General features: G+C 39.7%; 1 protein-coding gene across 1 annotated transcript in view; it reads right to left on the bottom strand.

Moving 5' to 3' along the window:
* The window catches only part of L3MBTL4 (L3MBTL histone methyl-lysine binding protein 4), a 235,127-nt gene that overhangs the window by 119,100 nt on the left and 91,958 nt on the right, over positions 1-24,069 (bottom strand). The window lies entirely within an intron of this gene.

Here is a 24,069-nt window from a genome sequence, read left to right as displayed (position 1 = left end):
CCCAATGTGTCTCCGATTGGCAGTGCCCTCTTCTCCTCCCAGCATCTCTCCTGGACCACATTTCTTTCATATTCTTCAATACTTCAGTTTTCTGAGGCTGACTCCATGGGGCTCCCTCATCATTGGCCCTCTCATTGCTCACACCCGTCTGCCTGTCAGCCACACCACTCAGAGAAGACTGCAGCCTTTACTCACTGGGTTCTGTTGTGTCCCAGCTCCAGCAATACCCGAGGCATCTCAATATGCACAGTCATAGCATTGCATATGCTGCCCTCACAGATCATTAACCAACTCATCTCCAGTGGCTTCTCCCTGGATCCATCTGGGCCAAACACAAGGAAAACCCTCTGGATCTTGTCAGCACTAAAATGACACTGCATATAAAATTACTAAGCAAACAGTCCATCTAACTACAAAATCCTATCCTTCCAGATTGATTGCTCGGGTATCCCACCCAACGCCTGATGATGTTTTCAACATCACTGGAATTCCGAGGCCCCTGATTTCCCTTCTTTTCCCACCATCAGTCATCAGTCCCCACTTATCATAACTCCTTTCCCTCATCTTGGATTCTATCAACTTCTATTGCAAGTAACTTAAATTCCCTCCTTCTCTGACCTTATCACAAGTGCCTGGGGGGTGGAAGAAGCCAACCATGGACCAAATGTACTATCCTGCTGCTCTGTGTTTTGTGTAGCTAAGTTCTCCTGGGAAAAATTACACAACAGTGCAGACTGTTATCAAAACTTCTTCCTCTCCTCAATAGCACATGGACTCCTCTAAACTCTCCAAATCTTCCACCAACCTCCACCCTTCAGCTCTCAGAAGCTGAGTTTTCCTGCTACTTGCCCAAGACACCAGGAGATCACTCCCCTGTGTACCATCATTTCCTCCTTCCTTCCCATCACAACAGGGAGAATTCCCTCTCCAATCACTATTTATGTGTGAGGCACAGCTACCCCATTCTCCAGGATCTTTTAGGTGATGGATATTCTAATCACTCCTGGACTTTTGAATCCTTTCTACCAACATTTAAACCTGCTCCAGTTTCTCTAATTACAAAAATAAATGAAGACAAAAACAGAAAATAAAAGCTTAAAACTCTACTTGGAACCCATATTTCCCTTTACTGCTCTCCACGCTTTCCCCCTTCATAGTCAAACTCCTCAGAGAAGTTATCTTTATTTCTTTGCATCTGGCTTCTCAAATCACGTCAGTCTATCTTCTGAGGTGAGCAATGACTTTTATGCATTAAGCTCAACATACACTGCAGAGTATGCATCACACTGGATGTTTTGGTACTATTAATCACTGTCTCCTTCAAGAATTGTTACTGTCCACTGGCTTTGGTGACATCATACTCTGACAATTTCCCTTTGCCAGCTATTCCTCCTCTAGTTTACCTTAAAATGTCACAGAGCCTCACATTTTGTTCTTGGGCTATCCATTTCAACACTTTATCAACTGTATGCTACAGATGCTCACAGACTATAGCCCCAACATTCTTTATGTTCCAGACCAATACTTCTAACTCCACACATTCACCTCCAATACATCTCCACTGGGATTTCTCAAAGGCATTTAAAACTCAACACGTTCAAAACTGAAGTTGTCATCTTGTCCCCCAACCTTCTTTTCTGCTAGAGTTGCTCATTCCAATAAATCACATCACACTCTATTCCAGAAACCTGGAATAACTCTTAACATCTCCTCTCTCAGTTCACTTTGCCTCAACTTCCAGTCAATTCTCAATCTCTTATTTAGTTAGCCTACCAATTTTTCCTCATCACTATCATGACTGACCTAATCCAAGTCATCATCATCTCCTTGAAGGATTTCTGCAGCCATTCTTGACTCATTCCAACCTATTCTCCTACTTGCAACCAGAGTGTCATTTTCAAAACTTAAGTCTAATCTGAGCAATAGCTTCTTATTGATGTTTGGATTACATCCAAAATCTACATCCTGGTCTACCTGATCTGATTCCCACATACCTCTTCAGCTATATCTCATTTGATTTTCCTCTGTATTCAATATTTAGCATCCAAAATGGTCTCTTCCTGCTTCTTAACCTACCAGGTTCTTCCACAATGGAGGGCAGGTGCCTGTTGGGATGACCTTCCTATTTCTAAGCCTCGATAACTCCCATTTATATTTCAGATCACAGTTACATTTGACATCCTCAGGCTGCCTTACCTAGAGTATGTTAGGTTCCCATTTCATATAACATTTACCAAAAAACAAATGGAATGTTTATTTGTTTAATGTTTATCTCTTTATTAGACTATGAGCTGCATGCCTATGTATATTTCATTCTTATGTGACCAGTACCTAGTCTGACACAAAGTTGGTGGACACATAGTTGGTGCTCAATAAATGCTTATTGAATAAACAGATGAGTATCTCACAGTCCTCCCCTCAAGATGCTCTTAGGTAAGAAAAGAGTTTTACACAAAAACCATAAATTTGGCCCTGGCTGAAGAGCTCAGTTGATTGGAATGTCTCCCTGTACACCAGAAGATTGCAGGTTCAATTTCAGGGCACACACCTAGGTTGAGGGTTTTATCCTCCCAACTTGTGGGAGACAATCGATGTTTCTCTTTCACACTGATGTTTCTCTCTCTCTCTCCCTCCCTCTCTCTCTCTTTCTCTCTCTATCAATCAATCAATAAAAACATACTATAGGGTGAGGAATAAAAAAAGGAATAACCCAGAAATTTACATTACAGTTTGATTATGTTGCACAAAAATACTGACTGAAGCTGGGTCCCAATGTGTGGTGATATTAGAATAAATATTTATACTTCAAATAAAATTTTATTAAATTTATCAAAAAATAAGAAAGTATGTCTCGCACACTTGTGCTCTCAAAATGTCACAAAATACCTTGAGAGGAAATGTAGAAGGAAATAAGACCTACTCAATTCAAATGTGGCTTTTGGAAACAGCTTAAAAAATTACCCCAGCAATTTTTAAACAACTCGAGAGAACTGAAGTTTAAAAATTATAAACAAGTCGTTTAAGTAAGAAGTATTCTTATGTTGCTCAGCAAATAAAAGGATCTCTGAGAAAATAAAGGGACACAGGATATAAGAGACTGTTCTCCTAACTGCACCTCACAATATACTACCAAGGCCTGGAATATTAACCCATATAGCTCCCAGCAGCCAGCCTAGGTGTTACTTTGTGTGGACAATATTCCAGGAAATTCTCAGTTAATGCTACTTCGCATTTTCAGGACTATTTTAATGTACTTGATTAAATTAAGATTTAAAGGGATCTTTTAAATATTTAGCACTCATGGCTGTCATAATTCTCTCCTTGTTAGATCTGTAAGGAGAGAATGACCTCAGTTATTGGGAGAAGTAATATATTAAAAATTACAACAAGGAACATAACAAAAGAGTTAAGAAAAACATGCAATAAAAATGCATAGACACGAGCAATTTCCATGGTAAATTCTGTATGATGCTTACTGTGAACAAGACAGAGAGCCATCTTCAGGAAAAAAAACTGTACATTCTAGAATCCTTCATATTATTTCCTCTAGAATAAAAGGAACCTATAACAAAACTAATTTCTATTATATGTCTCCAGAAAATAACTGCTTTTTCACCAAGAATATCTTATTTGTAACTTGGATATTTAGGGAATTTGGTCTCTAGAAAATAGGTTCTCCACTTGAAATCACTCCTTCTGAGAAATTGTCCCTAAACATATTGCCCATTCTTGCCTTCCTTTTACCACCTTTATTGGAAATTATTTTCCTAATTTATCTGTTTATCACCTGTCTCCCTTCACTAAAGTAAGGGCATCGACCTTATCTAATTTGTTTACCACTGTATCTCAGACCCTACTATAGCAGTGACTAGCACAAAAGAGATATGAACTAAGTATGTTTTAAGAATGAATAAAGAATCATGACGACAACAACAATTAACATCTGTAGGCATTATATTGGTTTATCCTAACCAATTTTTGGTGAGATATTGGGTCGGCAGCTAAGTAATTGCGGATTTTTAAAGAAAATCAAAGACAATTTTTTCATGGAACTAAATAACTTTATTCTGTAATGTATTGCCCATTTTGATCAATGACCTCTTGCCATCTTTCAGGCAGCATCATAATCCCACGTTCAAAAAACTTCTGGTTTTTATTAGCAAAAAACTGAATCAGGTACGATTTGACATCATCATCATTATTGAAATTTTTACCATTCAAGGAGTTTTGTAAAGATCGAAACAAAAAGTAATCAGATGGTGCAAGGTCAGGACTATATGGTGGATATGGCAAAACATCCCAACCAAGCTCCATTAATTTTTGCCAAGTGACCAAAGATGTGTGTGGCCTTGCATTGTCATGATGGAATACAACACCTTTTCGATTTGTCAATTCGGGCCGCTTTTCTTCAACTGCATTGTTTAATTTCATTAATTGTTCAATGTAGACATCAGAATTGATTGTTCGGTTGGGTGGTAAGAGTTCAAAGTAGACAATTCCTTTGTAATCCCACCAAACTGATAACAAAACCTTCTTTTGATGAATATCAGCTTTTGATGTTGTTTGAGTTGGTTCACCTGGCCTGCTCCACGATCTTTTCTGCTTGATATTGTTGTAAACAACCCATTTTTCATCGCCAGTCATCAGTCGTTTTAAAAATGGACCATTTTCATTACGTTTCTTTAGCAAATCGCAGCTGCTAATGCGTTGCGTTAACTCTGATTCTTTCAGTTCGCGAGGAACCCATGTATCGAGTTTTTGAACATAGCCAAGTTGTTTTAAGTGATTTTCAATGCATGTATGTGATACATGAAGCTTCTCTGCAATCTCACGTGTTGTACTGTGACAGTCCGAATTGATTATTGCTTTGATTAGGGCTTCATCAACTTCAACTGGACGACCAGAGCGTTTTTCATCTTTGAGTGAAAAATCACCAGAACGAAATTTGGCAAACCAATTTTGACACTGCCGTTCTTTTAAGGCTTCGTCACCATAAACAGCACATAACTTTTTATGAGCTTGCGATGCGTTTTTCCCTTTGCGGAAATAAAAAAGCAAAATATGACGAAAATGTTCCTTTTGATTTTCCATTTTTCAACGAACGCCAAACGAAAACTACAAAACAGATCAAAAAACTTTTTTTACTGATTAACAGCTGAATAGCCAACTATCAAATAACAAAATGTGTTTTACATTTGTACTACGTCTGCAAACCTAAAAATTCAACTGAAGCCATATATGTGTGTGAAACCAGCAATTACTTACTTGCCGACCCAATAATAACTACTTGATCATCATTTCAGAGCTTAGCTTGCCTAAAATCAATCTGGTTCTCTACATCTAACTATTATGGGCTACTCGCTATATCAGGCAGTTGAATAACTTCTAATTTATTCCAGTTATTCCATAAAAAAAATTTACTCAAGCAGGAGTTAATATAATTGCAGGAAATGATATATGTTATGCAAGCATAATAAATGCCAGACAGTAATCCAGATGCCAAGACAACAAAGAAATGGAAAATATGCTTATAAACTGGAAATTATCTGAGTAAGGAAAAATGCTTCACACTAATAGGACACTCACTGTAGTAAAAGGTCCTTGTGGATCCCCTTTTCTTTCCTAAAGATGACAGTGATCTTCTTTGCCCTTCTTCCTACTCTGACCATTGCAGAACTCCGATTTAAGCCTTGATGAGGTGACAAGCACAAGGACAAGAGCAGAAGTGTTGAAGGAAGCAGAGAATAAAGGAAGACTGAGCCTGGATTCAAGGCATGACAGGGGATTCTGCCACATCAGTGTCTGTCACAGACAAAAAAATAACCTCTTTTTAATTAAACCACTGTGAGTCGATTTTTGTGTCACTTGGAGCTACAAACTCCCTTGGGTAAAACAGCAATTTTATTTGTTTCTTCTATTGTTAAGTCAAGTAATTGCTGTGAAACTAAAAGTAGAATTGCATGTGGGTACCAGACCTATTGTCAAGTAAACATGATGTAAGATATCAAGGACAAATCAAGAAAAAGAGATTGCACTCCTCTCTAGGAGGAAATGATAAAGTGAACTGTCCAGAATTTCAAAGTGGCCCAAACCGACAAACGTGTGCTGTGAATGGAAAGGCTATTTTACCCACTTCCTTCCCCACAGAATGTGCTGGAAGCTGAGATCACCTCCCTCCTTCTGTGTAGGAAGTAGTTTCCTCTTAGAACTGTTATTATATTTGGTGTAGAGCTGACCCAGAGCACAATGACAATACTGACACTAGCTGAAGCACATTAAGATATACTATGTGAGCTCCAGATTGGTGCTGGTCAGCTTCAGAAAATAAGGATCAAGCAGCAGCAGCAGCATTTTTCTCCTTATTTCAACACTATCCACTCTCTGCAGAAAAAGCATTCAGTTCAACCTGATTCATTTGGAAGGTGTTTTATAGACAAACTAGAGGCTGGTACATGGAAATTTGTGCATCCGGGAGGCAGGTGGTCCCCTCAGCCCAGTCTGCACCCTCTCACAATCCGGGACCCCTCAGATAGGGTCTCTAGGCTTGGCCTGAGATCAGGGTTTATCAGGGCTTTCCTTCCCCCCTGCCCCGCCGATGCAGGCAGCTGGCCTCACACCCGCCCCTGCCACTGCTTGCCATCTGTGCAGCGCCCCCCCTCTCCTCCTGCCACTGGTGGCCTCCCTCTGCAGGTGACAGGTGTGGGGTGTGATAGCTTGGCTGGCCTGGGCCTCCCTCTACGGGGCAAATGCCGGCTGGCTGCACACCTGCCACAGAGTTGCGACAGGTGGTCTGGGCCTCCCTCTTTTTCTGCTGGGAAGAGAGGGGGGGGGGGCAGCCCTGTGAGGGACCATCTGCCTACCTGATTGCCCCTAACTGCCAGCCTGCCTAACTGATCACTCCAACCATTTGCCTGCCTATCTGATCACCCCTAACTGCTAGTCTGCCTACCTGATCACCCCTAACTATCAATACTCTGCCTGCCTACCTGATGGCTCATAACCACTTGCTTGGGGGTAGGGCCAGCTCTGCAAGGGGCCCTGGTGGTCCGGTCTCTGGTCATTCCCATTGTTATGCTTATGGTGGCTGGACTTTTATTATATAGGATGGGGTGATAATATCCACTAGAGGATGTAACAGAAAAGTGGAACAGATTTAAATGTCACTGATCACAGACAAGTTAAAATACTTTAGTTACTATTATTATCTAAATAAATTTGTCACTGAGGGTCATTCACTCATTTAAGGAGATGTTAAGTGGCTGCTATATGCCAGACAGTATTCCAGGTGCTAGGATAAGGCATATACAACAGAAAGGCCTGACCCCTTGGAGCTTACCTTCTGTTGCCAAAGACAGACTCAACAATCAAATGAGAAACAGACTGTAATGTTAGACAGTGATGGTGGCAGGAAGATATATATAAAGTGGGTGAGGAAGAGAAAGTGACAGGGTGGGAGTGCGATGCTACTTAAGGCAGAGTAGTTGGACATTTGAAAAGGATCCCAAATGAAGGGAAGCATGAGACATTCTGGGACAACAGCAGGAAGGCAGGTGTGGCTGGAGCCACATGGACAATGAATAGGGTGCAAGAGATTAGACGAGCCAGAGTGAAAGGGTCTGCCTTGTATTCTGGGTTAGAGTGAAGACACTGGAAAGTATAGAGAGGGACTGAATCAGTGAGAAAACACGGGATCATGCTCTTTGAGAAGCATTTGCTTCTACTGGAAACCAGTAAAGGTCTGGGGCAAGCTCTGCATTGTGGTGGAACTAGAGGTGCCAATGTAGCAATGACATCCATAACTGGCACTGAAAGCCAAGGACTAGATGAGATCACATAGTGCGTTAGTGTCCTGGGGGAGAGAAGAAGCCTGAGGACTGAGCCCTGAGAAACACAATATGTAGAGACAAGAAAGCACAAGAAAGGGGCCCAAAAGGAGCAGCTTGGAAAGTAAGAGGACAACCAGGAAAAAACACATCGTTCACAGAGGAAGCACGTGAAGGCAGGGAGTCAGTGGCTGTGAGCAGGGCTGGGTCTGGAACAGACAGGAACATGCCTGACTGGAGTTCAAAGGGGAATGGAGAGGTAAGAGGGAATGATAACAAACTATTTTGGTGAGTTTTTTTATATGAAGGATGGTATAAAAGTGGGTTTGTAGTCAAGCATATATTGTTACTATTTTTTGTTTGCGTAATAATGGGGATATTTCAATTGAAGGAAAATTTGATAACATAGAGACAGGGTGTCATTATAGGAAAAGGTTCTTAAGTGGCCTCACAGGGATAGGCTGGAGGCCAGTGAGGACTGACAGCAGGGACTCTCCAGCTTCAGTGGCAGGGGCACGTGTACAGAGGAGGATGTGCTGGGAGAGCAGGGTTGGGGGTGACCAATTTCTTCCTGAGAGCATTTATTTTCTCAGCAAAACAGGCAGCAAGATCTCAGTTAAGACTAAGAATGGAACAAGGGATGCAACATTATTAAATCTAGAGAAAAAATAAACTGTTCAAATATGCACATGTTCTCATTTCAAATAATTAAGCTTTCATGATCTTTTTTTGAATTGGAGACTTTTGTATTAGTAGCCTGTTTTCTTTTCCACCCCATACCCAGGAAATTTATATTATAGTTTGCTAAGAAGATTTAATGAAATAATTACACTTGACTGTTGGAGAATGCAAATAATAAGCATATCTTTCAAACTAACACTATAGCTTAATCATACTTATTCTCCATCTCCTAATAAAATTGGGGACAATAAATAGACATTGTGATATAACAATAAATTTCTCAAAAAGGAGAAAAACTAGGGTAACCAAATACCATGTTTGATTGTATTGGGCATCAGACTGTCAGGTTTTATGATATATAAAAAAACAAAAAAAACAAAAAAACAATAATTTTCTGAAATGCAAGTGCAAAAGAATTTTTAAAAGATTACTAAAACTATGGATATTGTACTTACTTGGTGATTCAGAAAAAACATTAAAGATAACAATGTCAATATTAGTAGAGGAAGGTAAATTAACTATCCACCTATCACAGGAAAACATTCAGAAGTGTGCTAGAATCCCAAAGGACCACTGAATATGAAAACAATACTAATTACACTCCACAGAAAAGAAGCCTGAGGACTGAGCGCTGGGAAACACAATATGTAGAGACAAGAAAGCACGAGAAAGGGGCCCAAAAGGAGCAGCTCGGGAGTGAGAGAGAAGCCAGGAAAAACGCATTGTTGACAGAGGAAGCACGTGAAGGCAGGGAGTCAGTGGCTGTGAGCAGGCTGGGTGCCTGGAACAGACGGGAACAGGCCTGGTAAGAAAAGAGGCCAAAAGTAATGGACAGCTTTCTAGAGGCCTCTTCCCCAGATCTGACAGAGCTTCTGAGCAGTGAGGACAGAAAGTGAAACATGGTATATTAGGCTTTGCTCAGTATTTAAAAAAAGACAGCAGAGCAGCTGGCAAAGATTTTCTTAGCAAATATGATAAAATGTATTTATCACATGCTGGGCTGTAAATAGGGAAAGAATAATATGGCGGGTAATTGGATAATTGCACAAGGATCCTAGAACAAGAGGATCTCATGTGTAATATGGGTACAGTTTCAGGGAAACCATAGGTTTGCTGGAAAATGGGATGATTCAACCTGAGGTATCTGGATGAAACATCCTCTCTCTTGTTGCTGAAAAGTTCTAGGGATAAGACAGTGAGGACTATGTGGATGGTATTAACCAATAAGTGGCTATAATGACATTAAAACAGAAAGGAAGAAATATAGACTTAATTTGAGATATCTCTCATTCAAACATATCATGCTGGCAATTATAAAGTAAGGAATTTATACCATCAGTTAAGCATAACTATTTAAATAGACAAAACTAGGCTCTTTTTATGTTACAAAATAGAATAGGCATTCATAAATTTCCAACCTGTTTTGTTGCCCAGTTTTTAAACTTTGAAAAAAATCAGAAAAATGACACTCTTGATTAATGCAGGAAAAAATGGGGAGAGGTCCATGTAGATAAGACAGAAGCACCAGATTTTAAGACTAGAAAAAAATTTAGTTAGGAATTATTGGTTCACTAAAAAAAAATTTGGTTTACATGTAACTAAATAACACTGAGCTTACATCTAACTGATAAATTTATTGTGAGGATCTGAGGGTAATGTGGCATCAAAAAGCAATTAATATAAACACTATTTCACTACACTTTCCTACTTCTTTTTTTCCCATTATTTTTAAGGAAGAAATCAAAACAGATAGACTTTCTTCTAAACCTTAAGTTTTAAATAATTTTGTCTCAAAAATAATTTAAAAAATCTAAAATTACTTTCTTTGTTATGAACCAAGAAAGTTTGTTTTTTTTATATAAAACCAAAGGCCCAATGCATGAAATCCATGCAAGGATCTCAGCCCTCTTAACCCCTGCAGCCTAGGCCACCCCTTGCATCCCTGGCTTCTTCCAGAAGGTTGTTCTGCTATTTTGTATCATTAGCATATTAGCTTTTTATTATATAGAATCAGATTTTTTAAAAATAACTAATTTGTACTGGATTTATGTAAATGGATTATTCCCACCTAATCTAAATGAAAGTGCTGCAAAACCACCTTTTTCCCTTTCTCAATATTCTCCTTCTCCCTCTCCCAGATGTCTGTAACTGATGCTTGGATAAAATAAAAGAAGCAGGACCTGGGCAGGAGTTTCTTCCTTGGTGGCTTTGAATTAGTCTGTATAATAGAATTTGGTGAGAAAAACAGGCCTTACTGACTGCAAGTGTCAGTGCTGCCCCCGAGGGAGCTCCATGCACAGAGATGCCACAGACTAGATGACCTACATGTTGCCTGGTCAAAACAGCACATGACAATGTCCATCGCAGACATAAAGGCAACCACTCGGAGAAGGATCCCATCACAAGATCCAACCATCCAGATTCTAGCTTGCCTATGGCTCTGTGGTAGCAAAGGTAGCATGGGCCCTAGGGACTGCCATTTCAGTCCAATCCGGAGCAGCAGGGCAATAGCAGACCAGACTCTGCCAGGTCAGAGGCCATGGACACAGCAGGATCAGGAGAGCCTGAGAGTTGACTAGAGAAAGGAGAAAGGTCCCATGACTGGCATACAAAGCAGGAAGGACAGATATATTTAAACATAAATCTTATTTCTTAAGTATTCCTCATGCAGGTTGGGAACCACTAACCTAGTCTAGTGGTCGACAACTGCAGCTCGCGAGCCACATGTGGCTCTTTGGCCCCTTGAGTTTTTAGCAAAGGCCAGCTTAGGAGCACCCTAATTAAATTAATAACAATGTACCTACCTATATAGTTTAAGTTTAAAAAATTTGACTCTCAAAAGAAATTTCAATCGTTGTACTGTTGATGTTTGGCTCTGTTGACTAATGAGTTTGCTGACCACTGACAGTCCATCCACTTAATTTTGCAAACAAGGAAATAAAGTTTTAGAAGGTTAAATAATATGTGCCAAAGAGAAAACCATATTTCAGTTGATTAGACAAGTACTTAAGGTCCCTAACTTACAGATCTGTACTCTTTCACTCTGCTATGCTGCCCAATAAGCAATATCTATAATAGGATCTTTTATATGTTCATATACACAATTTTATTAATCAATAATTCATAGCTCTAAAGGATAGCAAGGGTAGATATGAATGTCAATGTAGTCAACTGCATAAAATGAACAGAATTGTCTGGCTGATACAACCATGTTATCAGCAATTGATGTGGTAGGAGCATATGTGGGAGTCAGAGACCATCACTACTCTCCTAGTTCTTGTGCACCTCCCAATGGGAGCAGATCCCTGAGCTCACAATGGTCCTAGTATTTAAAGTGAGATATGGTTTTCATACAGCATGACCTTCAGCTCACCAACATGTCACCTAATGTTGAACAGGTGCTGACTGTTCAGTTCAATAACAGTGGATAACCCCATGTGCTGGGTTTACTAAGACATAGTTTGCAATAACTGTGACTGAAAACATTTTTTTTTTGCCTTACTTGCTGAATTTAGAAGCTAACCCTAGAACAAGATGTGAGTCCACTGTTGCTGAATGTTCCATGGCTGCCTGGCATTGTATCGATATAATACTTTCAACAATAAAGATAAATTAAATAAAAGAAGGCAAAATATATGGTGACAGAAGGAGAACTGACTTTGAGTGGTAAATACACAATGCAACATACAGATAATGTATTATAGAACTGTACCCTTGAAACTTATATAATTTTATTAACTAATGTCATCCAAATAAATTTAACTTAAGAAAGTGAAAACTTGCAAATCTGTATTTATTTTTAAAATATATTTTTATTTATTTCAGAGAGGAAGGGCTAGGGAAAGAGAGAAATATCAATGAGAGAGAATCACTGATCAGTTGCCTCCTGCACACCCCCTCGTCAGGATTGAGCCTGCATCCAGGGCATGTGCTCTGATGGGGAATCCAACCCTGATCTCCTGGTTCATAGGTTAATGCTCAACCATTTAGCCACACTGGCTGGGTGAAAATTATTTTACCTGTTTTACAATTCCTTAGGTCATCAATGTTTTTAGTGGTCAGGAAAATAGATGAGAAAAGGAGCATTATGAAGAATGTCTGATTATTAAAGGGAAAGGTCAATAATGTATGATGTCTTAAAAGGGAAGGTCAGTAATGCAGAAGGTATGCATTACTAGGATGTAATGCCAGTATGATATGCTATCAGCACTGTGCCTCTTTCAATGAATAGATTTCAACTATTTGATGATTATAGAAATAAAATGACATATAGATAATATTTCTGAATGAAGGGTACAAGTAAAATTAGAAATAGTCTAAAGCAATGGTCAGCAAACTCATTAGTCAACAGAGCCAAATATCAACAGTACAATGATTGAAATTTCTTTTGAGAGCCAAATTTTTTAAACCTAAACTTCTTCTAACACCACTTCTTCAAAATAGACTCACCCAGGCCATGGTATTTTGTGGAAGAGCCACACTCAAGGGGCCAAAGAGTTGCATGTGACTCAAGAGCTACAGTTTGCTGGCCACGGGTCTAAACAATGCTCCAGGGAAGGTGAGATGGAGCAGAAGATGTTCAAATATAGCAGTGGGAGGCTATTGGCTGGTCCATGTAGCTCTGATTTTGCATCTGCAGCTGCAAGGGTGAGGAGCTCTTAAATATGTCAACCTGTGAGCAGATCATGAGAAAGATCTATACTCACCATTGCTGGATGCACAGGTGCAGAGAGCTGCTATCCCAAAGACTTGTGCAAATTATTCTGCCATCATTATCTTATGTGTTGAAGTGAAACCCATTGCTTTGCTCAGAAAGAAATTCTAATTTTTACTTTTTGGTTTGAAATAAATGGCAAAGCATGTATGTTGCCATCCACAATCTGGCCAGATGTTACTCATTGACTGGGACAGGATAATAATCTATTTCAGCTTACTGTCAAACTACTGAGTCAGTCCATGACTTTGAGAAGTTAGTGTGTATTTGTTTGAAATGTGTGTAACTTTGCACAGAGCTATATCTTGTTTAGATACAACCTACCAATGTCTGTATTGGGAGGACTAATACTCACCCACCTTGTTACATTTTATCTCCACCGAACAGCAGCGAGCAAAGTCATCTAGCTATGATGGGACATAACCTGTAAAATTGTTCTGACTGCCACTAGGATCTCAAAGACCAAGTGTTAGAACCAAGTAAATGAGTTCTGCCTTCACACCTCCAGAAGGCAGAACACACAGGATAAGACTTCAACAAGGACCATTTAAAACATAATATAATTTAGACTGTAAGTACATTTTGAAATGTATTCTTTTTCCTTGATAATCCTAGCATGCAAATCTGTAATTAGGGACTTCTAAAATAGCTAACTTTTTTAAAAAACACAATGCGCTGTAATTGTCTATTAAGTCAATGACTACTTAGGGACTCTTAAAACACTGCTGATTACTTGCTTGCTGTATTTTGTTAGAACAAGTACAAGATTCCTTAGGAAATCATCTATAAAACAGAGTAAAATTGAAAATGTGTTGTTACTTAAGTTAATAAACTCCATTTCCCCCCCTCTGAATGACATCTATCCATCATAGTTTTATTCCACATCAAGGCTGTAATTGCATTAACTCTTACTTTATAATTTAAGTGAGTTTTCATATCTGATTAAATAAAACTTTCCTAATTCAACAGGACCCCAAATGGTCATCAAAGAAGGCTTTATTCATTATTCATTTCTTAATGTAGATTAATGAATTTCATCTCACTTAACAGGATAAACAATGCATTAGGCCATATGGTACATTTACAAGTCATTCTGTTATACATCTGTTGTGTAATGAAACAAATGAGATAAAAATTCACTATATCTTTTTATCAAGTTATGGTCTATTTTGCTTGTTCAACAGCTAAATAAATTAGCCTATTCTTAAGGTCTTTAATTAGAAAGGCTATGCATATAACTATTTTACTTATATATAATTTAACTTCCTAATAATGCTTCATTTAACTTTGTAATAAAGTATCATAATTAGTTCTAAATACAAATAAAAAACAAACTGAAAAAAGGATAATGACCATGTTATTTAGACATGCAAGTCAGCTAGAAAACTTCCTTTTTCTGCCAGTCAACTTTTTCTTGATGAAAGGTTCCTTTGTTAGTAATGAGAAGTGTTTGGCCCATGTCTTTACCACTAGTCCTGACTAGACTAATTCCATAGCTACAACTCAATAATTCACTTCATAAATGTTGTAGGTAAAAGCCCAAAGTGGCCACTAGAGATGCATGTTTTGGCATAAGTGATCAACCAATCCTTAGATAGAGAAATGAATATAAAAAAATATTTATGGAAGCCAAACACTAGAGAAATAATTATAGATGCAATACTCAGTGACCCTCCATTCAAGAAGCCTACAGTCTCATAAGCACTACTGAAAAAAGCTGAGAAATAGATGATTTAAAATAATACATATTGTGAGAAAAGAAAGTTGTGAAACGGAATATTATAGTAGTGGTTAGTTTTTGATAATGTGGCCCAGGAAGGCCTTCCTCAGAAGAAACCATTTGAAATGAATTCTACAGGATGAGAAAAACCCTCCATTCTATAAAGTGAGAGAGAGCCCCCCACTCTATAAAGTGAGAGAGAATCCCCCACTCTATAGGGAGAGAGAGAGTCCCCCACTCTATAGGGTGAGAGAGAGTCCCCCACTCTATAGGGTGAGAGAGAGTCCCCCACTCTATAGGGAGAGAGAGAGCCCCCCACTCTATAGGGTGAGAGAGAGTCCCCCACTCTATAGGGTGAGAGAGCCCCCCACTCTATAGGGTGAGAGAGAGTCCCCCACTCTATAGGGTGAGAGAGAGTCCCCCACTCTATAGGGTGAGAGAGAGCCCCCCACTCTATAGGGTGAGAGAGAGCCCCCCACTCTATAGGGTGAGAGAGAGTCCCCCACTCTATAGGGTGAGAGAGCCCCCCACTCTATAGGGAGAGAGAGAGTCCCCCACTCTATAGGGAGAGAGAGAGCCCCCCACTCTATAGGGAGAGAGAGAGCCCCCCACTCTATAGGGAGAGAGAGAGCCCCCCACTCTATAGGGTGAGAGAGAGCCCCCCACTCTATAGGATGAGAGAGAGTCCCCCACTCTATAGGGTGAGAGAGAGCCCCCCACTCTATAGGGAGAGAGAGAGCCCCCCACTCTATAGGGTGATAGAGAGCCCCCCACTCTATAGGGTGAGAGAGAGCCCCCCACTCTATAGGGTGAGAGAGAGCCCCCCACTCTATAGGGAGAGAGAGAGTCCCCCACTCTATAGGGAGAGAGAGAGTCCCCCACTCTATAGGGAGAGAGAGAGTCCCCCACTCTATAGGGAGAGAGAGAGTCCCCCACTCTATAGGGAGAGAGAGAGTCCCCCACTCTATAGGGAGAGAGAGAGCCCCCCACTCTATAGGGAGAGAGAGTCCCCCACTCTATAGGGAGAGAGAGAGCCCCCCACTCTATAGGGTGAGAGAGAGCCCCCCACTCTATAGGGAGAGAGAGAGTCCCCCACTCTATAGGGAGAGAGAGAGTCCCTCACTCTATAGGATGAGAGAGAGTCCCTCACTCTATAGGGAGAGAGAGAGTCCCCCACTCTATAGGGAGAGAGAGAGTCCCCCACTCTATAGGGAGAGAGAGAGTCCCTCACTCTATAGGGAGAGAGAGAGTCCCTCACTCTATAGGATGAGAGAGAGTCCCTCACTCTATAGGGAGAGAGAGAGTCCCCCACTCTATAGGATGAGAGAGAGTCCCTCACTCTATAGGGAGAGAGAGAGTCCCCCACTCTATAGGGAGAGAGAGAGTCCCCCACTCTATAGGGAGAGAGAGAGTCCCTCACTCTATAAGGTGAGAGAGAGTCCCCCACTCTATAGGGTGAGAGAGAGCCCCCCACTCTATAAGGTGAGAGAGAGTCCCTCACTCTATAGGGTGAGAGAGAGTCCCTCACTCAACCAGATAAGAGAGAGTCCCCCATTCTCTAGTGAGAAAGAGTCCCCCACTCTACAGGGTGAGAGAGAATCCTCCACTCTGGACGGAGAAGATAGAGGTGCTACCCTTTCTGGGAGCCCAGACTTGGCACTGCCACAGGCTCATACAAGGCTGGAACCTCACACCAGCTGGATCACCCACTTTCCTGTCTAAAAAAGGGTGACAGAGAGGGAAGCCTCATATGATTATAAAAGTCTGTACATACTGTAGGGTTCAGGCAAACCAGGAAATATATTCTAACTACACCCTGGACCACCTTTGTCTCCAACAAGCTGGGCAAACTCCGAGTCTCCAGGGACCTAATGAGCTCAGAGGATTGTGTCACTTTTATGTTCGACATCCACATCGTTGGTGTATCCCAAAAATAAAGCACTTTTTCTAGGTTGGTTCACACTTTTTGAGAATATGAATCAAACCCTCTCTCCTACATCTACTTATTTTTATCCTCAGCTGAGAGAGCAGTCTGCTCTTCTCAACTTTGTGGTGGTTGGTATTCATGGCACAAACAGTGAGGTCAGCCTCGTCTGACAACTGGTCACCTTCAGGGGGGCTCTCCCTGAAGGGCTCAGCAGCCCATTATGTCACTCAACACCCCCACCAGCTCTTGTCATTTTATGTTTGCTCTTTGTCATTTCAGAAGAAAAAAAAAACACTTTACACATACCAATGAGAAAAGTCAGTTACCAAGTTGCGCATCCAAGTCTATTCTTAATTCAAAAATGGTTCCTGGTTTGGTTTTCTTTTTTGTCTCCAGCTATATCTCCCTTAGAGAATTGGGACCTGTCATAATTTTATTTTATTATTCTATCCCTACCTGAAAACATTAACAAAACATTCCATGAAGTCAAGTATTTTACTCTTTTTAACTATAATTTCTAAAAGTATATTTAAGACAAGGGCTGAAGGAGTAGGTAGGGGGAAATAATATAGACAGATTACATTTATAAAATGCAGGTAGTAAGGAAAATAACAAGCAAATTGGACAAATATTCACGGAGAGCCTATGCTGTGTGAGAGCACAGGCTGAGCCACACAACCCATGGCAGGAAGTGGTAGGTCAACAGCAATGTGAGGTCCCTGTCACCAGGAGCAGTGTTCTATAATAGTAAGGGAGAAGGATGAAAACATAAACAAATGAGCTTATTATCTCATAGCCTGTGAGAACTGTCATTAAGAAACACAAAGGCAGCTAACAGAGCTAAAGAATGACAGGGCTGCTGCCTTGTAAACAGCTCAACAGAGAAGGCAGCTCTGGGAGGGACCCTCCGAACAAGCTTTGGGAGCACAGGTGGCACAGGTTCCAAGTCAAGGACAAGGCAGGAGCAGATGTGGAAGCATGCTGGTATGCTCTGAAGAGCCCTGAGTGAGCAAGGACAAGAATACAAACCCTTACTAGGTTGCTCCCACAAGTCAGATTGCAGAGGGCCTGGGATTGAGAGGAAGAGCTTTGGAACAAACTCTGTGTGAGCAAAGAACCCTTTGGAGGGTTCTGGGCACAAGAGTGACAAATAAATAAATAAATAAATAAATAAATAAATAAATAACAAAACAAGGAGAGGACAAAATACTGTAAGAACAAAGAGAAAATTCATCTCCTCAAGGACATCAGACAAAGTTTTGGAGACCAGGTGACTCTTGACTAGAAATGACTTCACTTTGTTGGCCCAAGAATAGAGGAAGTGAATACACGTCCTACCCAGAGGCATAGCAATCCTCTATATGGTATGAGAAGCAAGGCAAAAGGGGACCCACAGAAAGTAGACTGCCTAAAACAGGGACAAAGAAATGGTGAATTGTGCTTAACAGAGAAGGCTCCTATTAGAACCAGTTAAATCCATTTGATTTGACAACTAGAAAGCTACTAAACAATTCAGAAAGACTAATTTTATTTTGCTGATGGTATATTTACAATTTTGATATTGTCATCTATAATAAAAATATATATACCCATCCTGGCACAGAACTCCTAAAATTCTTGAATTTCCTGTGATGAGAGTAATAAACGTCTTTTGTATGTTAATGAGATGATGACTTTTGGAAAGCTCTTAGGGGTGAGGGCTGGTTGCCTATGGAGCCAACCATGTAATTATAGGGTTGGAAACTTCAGTCCCACCCTAGACCATTAGGGAGGAGAGAGGGGCTGGATACAGTTCAATCTCCAGTGGACAATAATTTAAAAAATCATACCTATGTAATAAAGACTCCATAAAAACCCAGGAGGACAGGGTAGGAGCCCTTCTGGGTTAGTACAGCAGAATGTAACCATGTGCCACTATGCTGGGCCATGAGGACAGAATCTCCTTTTTTCAAGACCTCACACTGTATATTACTTCATAACTAGTTTCCTGAATTCTGTGTGCTTCTCAAGAACCTTAATTGAATTCAAAGTAGGGGTCATGGAAACCTATGATGTATAGTTAGTTTTTTATAAGCAAAGTTAACAATTTGAACTTGTGACTGACATCTGAAGTGGGGTCAGTCTTGTGGGACTGAGCCCTCCACCTATGGATCCAACATTATTTTCAGGCAGACAATATCAGAATGAACTGAACTGTAAGGATATCCAACTGGTGTCAGAGAATTGCTTGGTGTGAGGAAAAGACCCACATATGGGATTGGGTACAAATTTGCAGTGATATATTCAGGATTTTTTATTAAAAGTACAGCATAGTTCTTTAGTTCTTAGTTTAATGGGGCTTGTAGGACCTACTTATCCTAAGCTTAACTCAATAATGCTAAATGTTTTGAACTGTCCTAAGTGTTATTCAATATTTGCTCAGAGATCAGCAATCCTTCATGGATAGTGTGATTATAACAAGTACCTAGGAAAAAGCCACACTGGTGGTATAACTTCTAGGAAATAAAGTCAACTCCCAATTTTCTGAATCAATGAAGAGAAATGGTGGCACGGGAAGCAAATGTTCCTGCACTCTTTATCCAGCCCTGCTATTTACTGTGGGACCACTGTGTCTCTAATAACCAAAAACAGCCATTAAGGCATTTAATGTCACAAGCCTGCAAGTCCCAGAGGTAAAGTGACTTGCACAAAGGCATGGAATCAGTCACAGCAGAACAGAATTTATATCCAAATTTTTCTAACTCCAAAGTCGATCATATCCAAGCTTGGTTAATTTCCAAAGCAAGAGCTACTGGCCATCCTCTGCTCAATGGAGTAGGTAATCTGTGGGAGAATAACTAACAATAAAGGAAAATAATGAGCTCTATTTAAAGAAATTTAACATCAAATGTGACTGGGATTACAGTTTCCCAATGATATGACTAAAAAGATTGCCCCCCAAAAATCAAGTAGATGACCAAGGTAAGCATGGCATTTTTGCTTTTGATGTTTTTTATATCTTTAAAAATATATATTTTTATTGATTTCAGAGAGGAGGGGAGAAGGATAAAGAGATAGAAACATCAATGATGAGAGAGAATCTGACTGGCTACCTCCTGTATGTCCCCTGCTGGGGATCCAGCCTGTAACCCAGGTATGTGCCCTTGACCAGAATCTATCCTGGGAACATTCATTCCACAGGCAGATGCTCTATCCACTAAGCCAAATCAGCTAGGACATTTTTATATCTTTGTAAAGATACTCATGGAATGCAAATCATGACAGAAAGATCTTAACAGCTTAATAGTACTACATCTTAAGTATTTAACTTGGATTCTAACTGTAGAAAAAGTCCACCATGAAGGGCTATACATTAGAGAAACAAATTATGCCTTCGTGGTACAAGATAAGGAAAGTTTCATCTGGCAGAGGAATACAGGGCAACCTGCAGGTGAGCATCTGTGGCTGGGAATGGCAGCTAAGGGGTAATTGTCATCACCTGGCCATACAAACCGGTGCTCTTCCCAGATGAATGAGAACATTCAAATTTTTACACTCAAAAAGGCTTTCACGATCACCAGTTACTGTTTTTGAGAACTTCTATATTAGGCCTTAGTGACTAAATATTATAAAGTATTGAATATTATTATTATTATGGAGAAAATGAAGTATGATTTCAGCTTTACACAGACTATTATAAGGAAGAAGTGACAAAACAGAAACATGTTACAACAGACTTTCAAACTTGGTTTTGTTGATAGTAACTAGACTAACCATTTTTTTTCTACTTTCCAGTGGGAGAAATTTTCAGTGACAAATAAATTCTGGAGCAGAACTCTGTTTGTGTGTGTGGTTTTGTGTATTTTTGCACGAATGGTATATATTGAACCATCTATGTCTTGAAGTCTAGCTATTTAAAAATGAATAAAACTACTGGTGAAAGCTTTACGGCTTCCTTGATTGTTCTCAAAACCATTATATTCTTGTTAAGCCTAAAGGGACTGAGGGAGGATTGAAATATTTATAAAAATAATTAGGAACTAATACATTTACTAGTAGCCCAGTGCATGAAATTAGTGCACATTAAAAGGGAATTAATTAGAGAAAATATTGTAATATTGCTATTTGCCATTTCTCTATAATAAAAGTGTCAGCAATGAAAGAAAATTAGTAAAATGTATATGAAAATCTCCCTCCTGTCAGAGTCCGGGGTGCACTGTGGGACCCAGAGTCAAGTCCCTGCCCACCATATGCACCTGAAAATTGCAGGAGACCCAGACCTAGCCAGCCCCAACCCTGTCAAGCCCCACAGGGAGGGGGGCACAGCCTCGGGTCCCTGGCCCTGGTGCCAGGGCAGGGGACAAGGCCTCAGGTTACCTGGCCCAGCATGAGGGTTAGAGGGCACAAGGGCATAAGAGTGCGATGACCATTGGTACAGTATATTAATTCTTTATTATATAGGATATTTAACTGAAAAATAAAATGGCTGGGTGTGGTTGGGAAAAGAGACAATCAAAGAGCTCTCTGTAAACTGATTAAGGAAAAAAACCCTCATATACAGGAACAACAGTATGGTGATTACTAGGGGGAAACAGGAGTGGGGGAAGTAGAATAGGGATAAAGGGTCATGGAAAGAAACTTAACTTGGGATGGTAACACACAATACAGTATACAGGTGATATATTATAGAATTGTACACTTAAAATCTATATAACTTTATTAACTAATGTCACCCCAATAAATTTAATAACAAATTTGAAAAGACTCCTGTAGAGCCCAACTGGCATGGCTCAGTGGTTAAGCGTTGACCTATGAACCAGTCAGGATATATGCCCAGGTTTCAAACTTAATCCCTAGTGGAAGGCATTCAGGAAGCAGCTTGTCAGTGATTCTCTCTCATCATTGATGTTTCTATCTCTCTCTCATTCTCTGAAATTAATAAAAATATTTTTTAAAAAGATTCATATACATCCAAAACCGGTTTGGCTCAGTGGTAGAGCTTTGGTCTGCAGACTGAAAGGTCCCAGGTTCGATTTTGGTCAAGGGCATGTACATTGGTTGCGGGCACATCCCAGGTAGGGGGTGTGCAAGAGGCAGCTGGTCAATATTTCTCTTTCATCGACATTTCTAGCTCTCTATCTCTCTACCCTCTTCTCTGTAAAAAATCAATAAAATATATTTTAAAAAAAGACTACTGGTGAATATATGAATAGTTATAAACCATAGGGTTAACTGAACAATCTATAATAAACCATATTAATAATGATTAATATAAACAAATTTATAACAAAAAAGCAAGCACAGCACTAACATACTATCATGAACAATTGAAGACAGCCAATTACAAGTTATCTTCCCCCCCAAATTATGGGGATTCCATTCCCCTGAGTGTGAGTACTGAAAACATAATATTGCTAACACATGAAACTTCAGAAAAAAACTGAAGTAAAATATTTTGGAAACTCCAGTCAGATGGTAATTTCAGCACAATTTTGAATATATATTTAATAATTTAATAATTTACAGTTGTATATAAATATGAAAATCTATAGAATATTATGCAATTTGCTGAAAGCAGCTAGCATTAATTGAGCACATACATCAGGTAGTCTTTAACATGTTATGCATATATTTACCCTACCTCATATTTATAAGTATATGAAATAGACATACTAATATCACATCCATTTTATAGGTGAGGTACAGAGAGGCACACGCTCAACAAGCAGAAAAACTGCCATTCAAACCCAAGCATTCAGATTCTACATTTCACACTTTTAATAACTAGGCTATGTTGCCTCCAGAACTTGAATTTTTAGATCCATTCTAGGCTATTTAGGATGATCTGTGCAACTCATCCATACACTCATTTCTAACTATGATGAGAGTGCAAATAGTGCAATGGTGTTGGAAGGGAGGAATGCAGGTCAAAGATGGATTCTAGAGAAATTACAAAAGAGTATCAGTGAGAAGTAATGACTGGTCATATGTATGGGATGATGAAGGGGTAAGGATGAAGTGGAGTCCAGAATAAGTTTGAATAAGAAGTAGGAGCTTTGGAAGCAATTAGGAACAACAACAAAAAACAAGTTTTTCGTTTGGGATGATATTTATGTTTGAGATAAGCAAATCTGTAGGCTTCAGTATGCTTATGAGACATTCAGGTCAAGAAGTCCATTAAGCAGCTTGGCAAAAGAAGAGGCAATTAGTGAAGAGAGCTATCCCTATGCCTGAAATGCTGATCCATCTCTACCTCTGTTGAAATCATTCCTACATAAGAAATACTGGATATGAGAGACTGAGGTGTGCACGTGGGTATGGGGGAGGGGGAGAATATAAAGTGAGACCATTTACCCGGAATGCTGGGGTGTGAAATTTGGGAAAATACAAAACAGGGTCACAGAAACCACGAAGCACAAATGCTTATACTCTTCTCCCAGGGTGGTGCTGAGCTTGACTCCCTGTGCTACACTCTGTGTACAGACTCTGTGCTTTACAAAGCACTGCAACTTACACAAAGACCTGTACCGTGTTGATTTTGTGGCTTTGGAAGAATCTAGCTAATGTAAAAATACTTGCCATATTTTCAGGGACTCTTCTCATTTCTACAAGAAGTTAAAGAATTCTTTAAAAAATGTAGTCCTTTTGACTTTAAGGTTCAAGCATCATTGGGTTCTCTCAATGTAAGATATCTTCATTAACAGAAAAACTTGCTAGCTTCATCCCAAGAAGCCGAAAGGAGAGCAACAGAAGCACCGAGCAAACAAAACACACAACAATACAGCTGCTTGCATGTGTGCCTAAAACTGGTTGTTAGTCATGGCAGCCTATTCAGATCACAAGAATCCTTCAGACAAAAGAATAAGGTATTTTGGCTTGAGGTTCATTAGAATTTAGTGTGGTTAATTACCTCCTTAACTTTAAGTAGACCAAAAGACAAAAATAGTAAACAGAGCAGTAAAATAGAGGTTGTATAAAATTTTTACAACTATTTTTATTTTTTATTTTTTAAAATTATTTTTATTTATTTATTTATTTTTACATATTTTATTAATTTTTTTTGCCCCCCTCCCTCCCTCCCACACATCCCCTCCCTCCCCAGAGTTTTGTGTCCATTGGTTGTACTTATATGCATGTTTACAAGTCCTTCGGTTGATCTATTTTTAAATGCTAAAATTTAAAATATTGTTTTTTTCTAAAATATTTTGAAATTTATTTTATAAAT

Source organism: Pipistrellus kuhlii, unplaced genomic scaffold (genome assembly GCF_014108245.1).
Source record: "Pipistrellus kuhlii isolate mPipKuh1 unplaced genomic scaffold, mPipKuh1.p scaffold_m20_p_6, whole genome shotgun sequence".
In the NCBI taxonomy this organism is placed as follows: domain Eukaryota; kingdom Metazoa; phylum Chordata; class Mammalia; order Chiroptera; family Vespertilionidae; genus Pipistrellus; species Pipistrellus kuhlii.
This window is presented reverse-complemented; position numbering and strand designations above follow the sequence as displayed.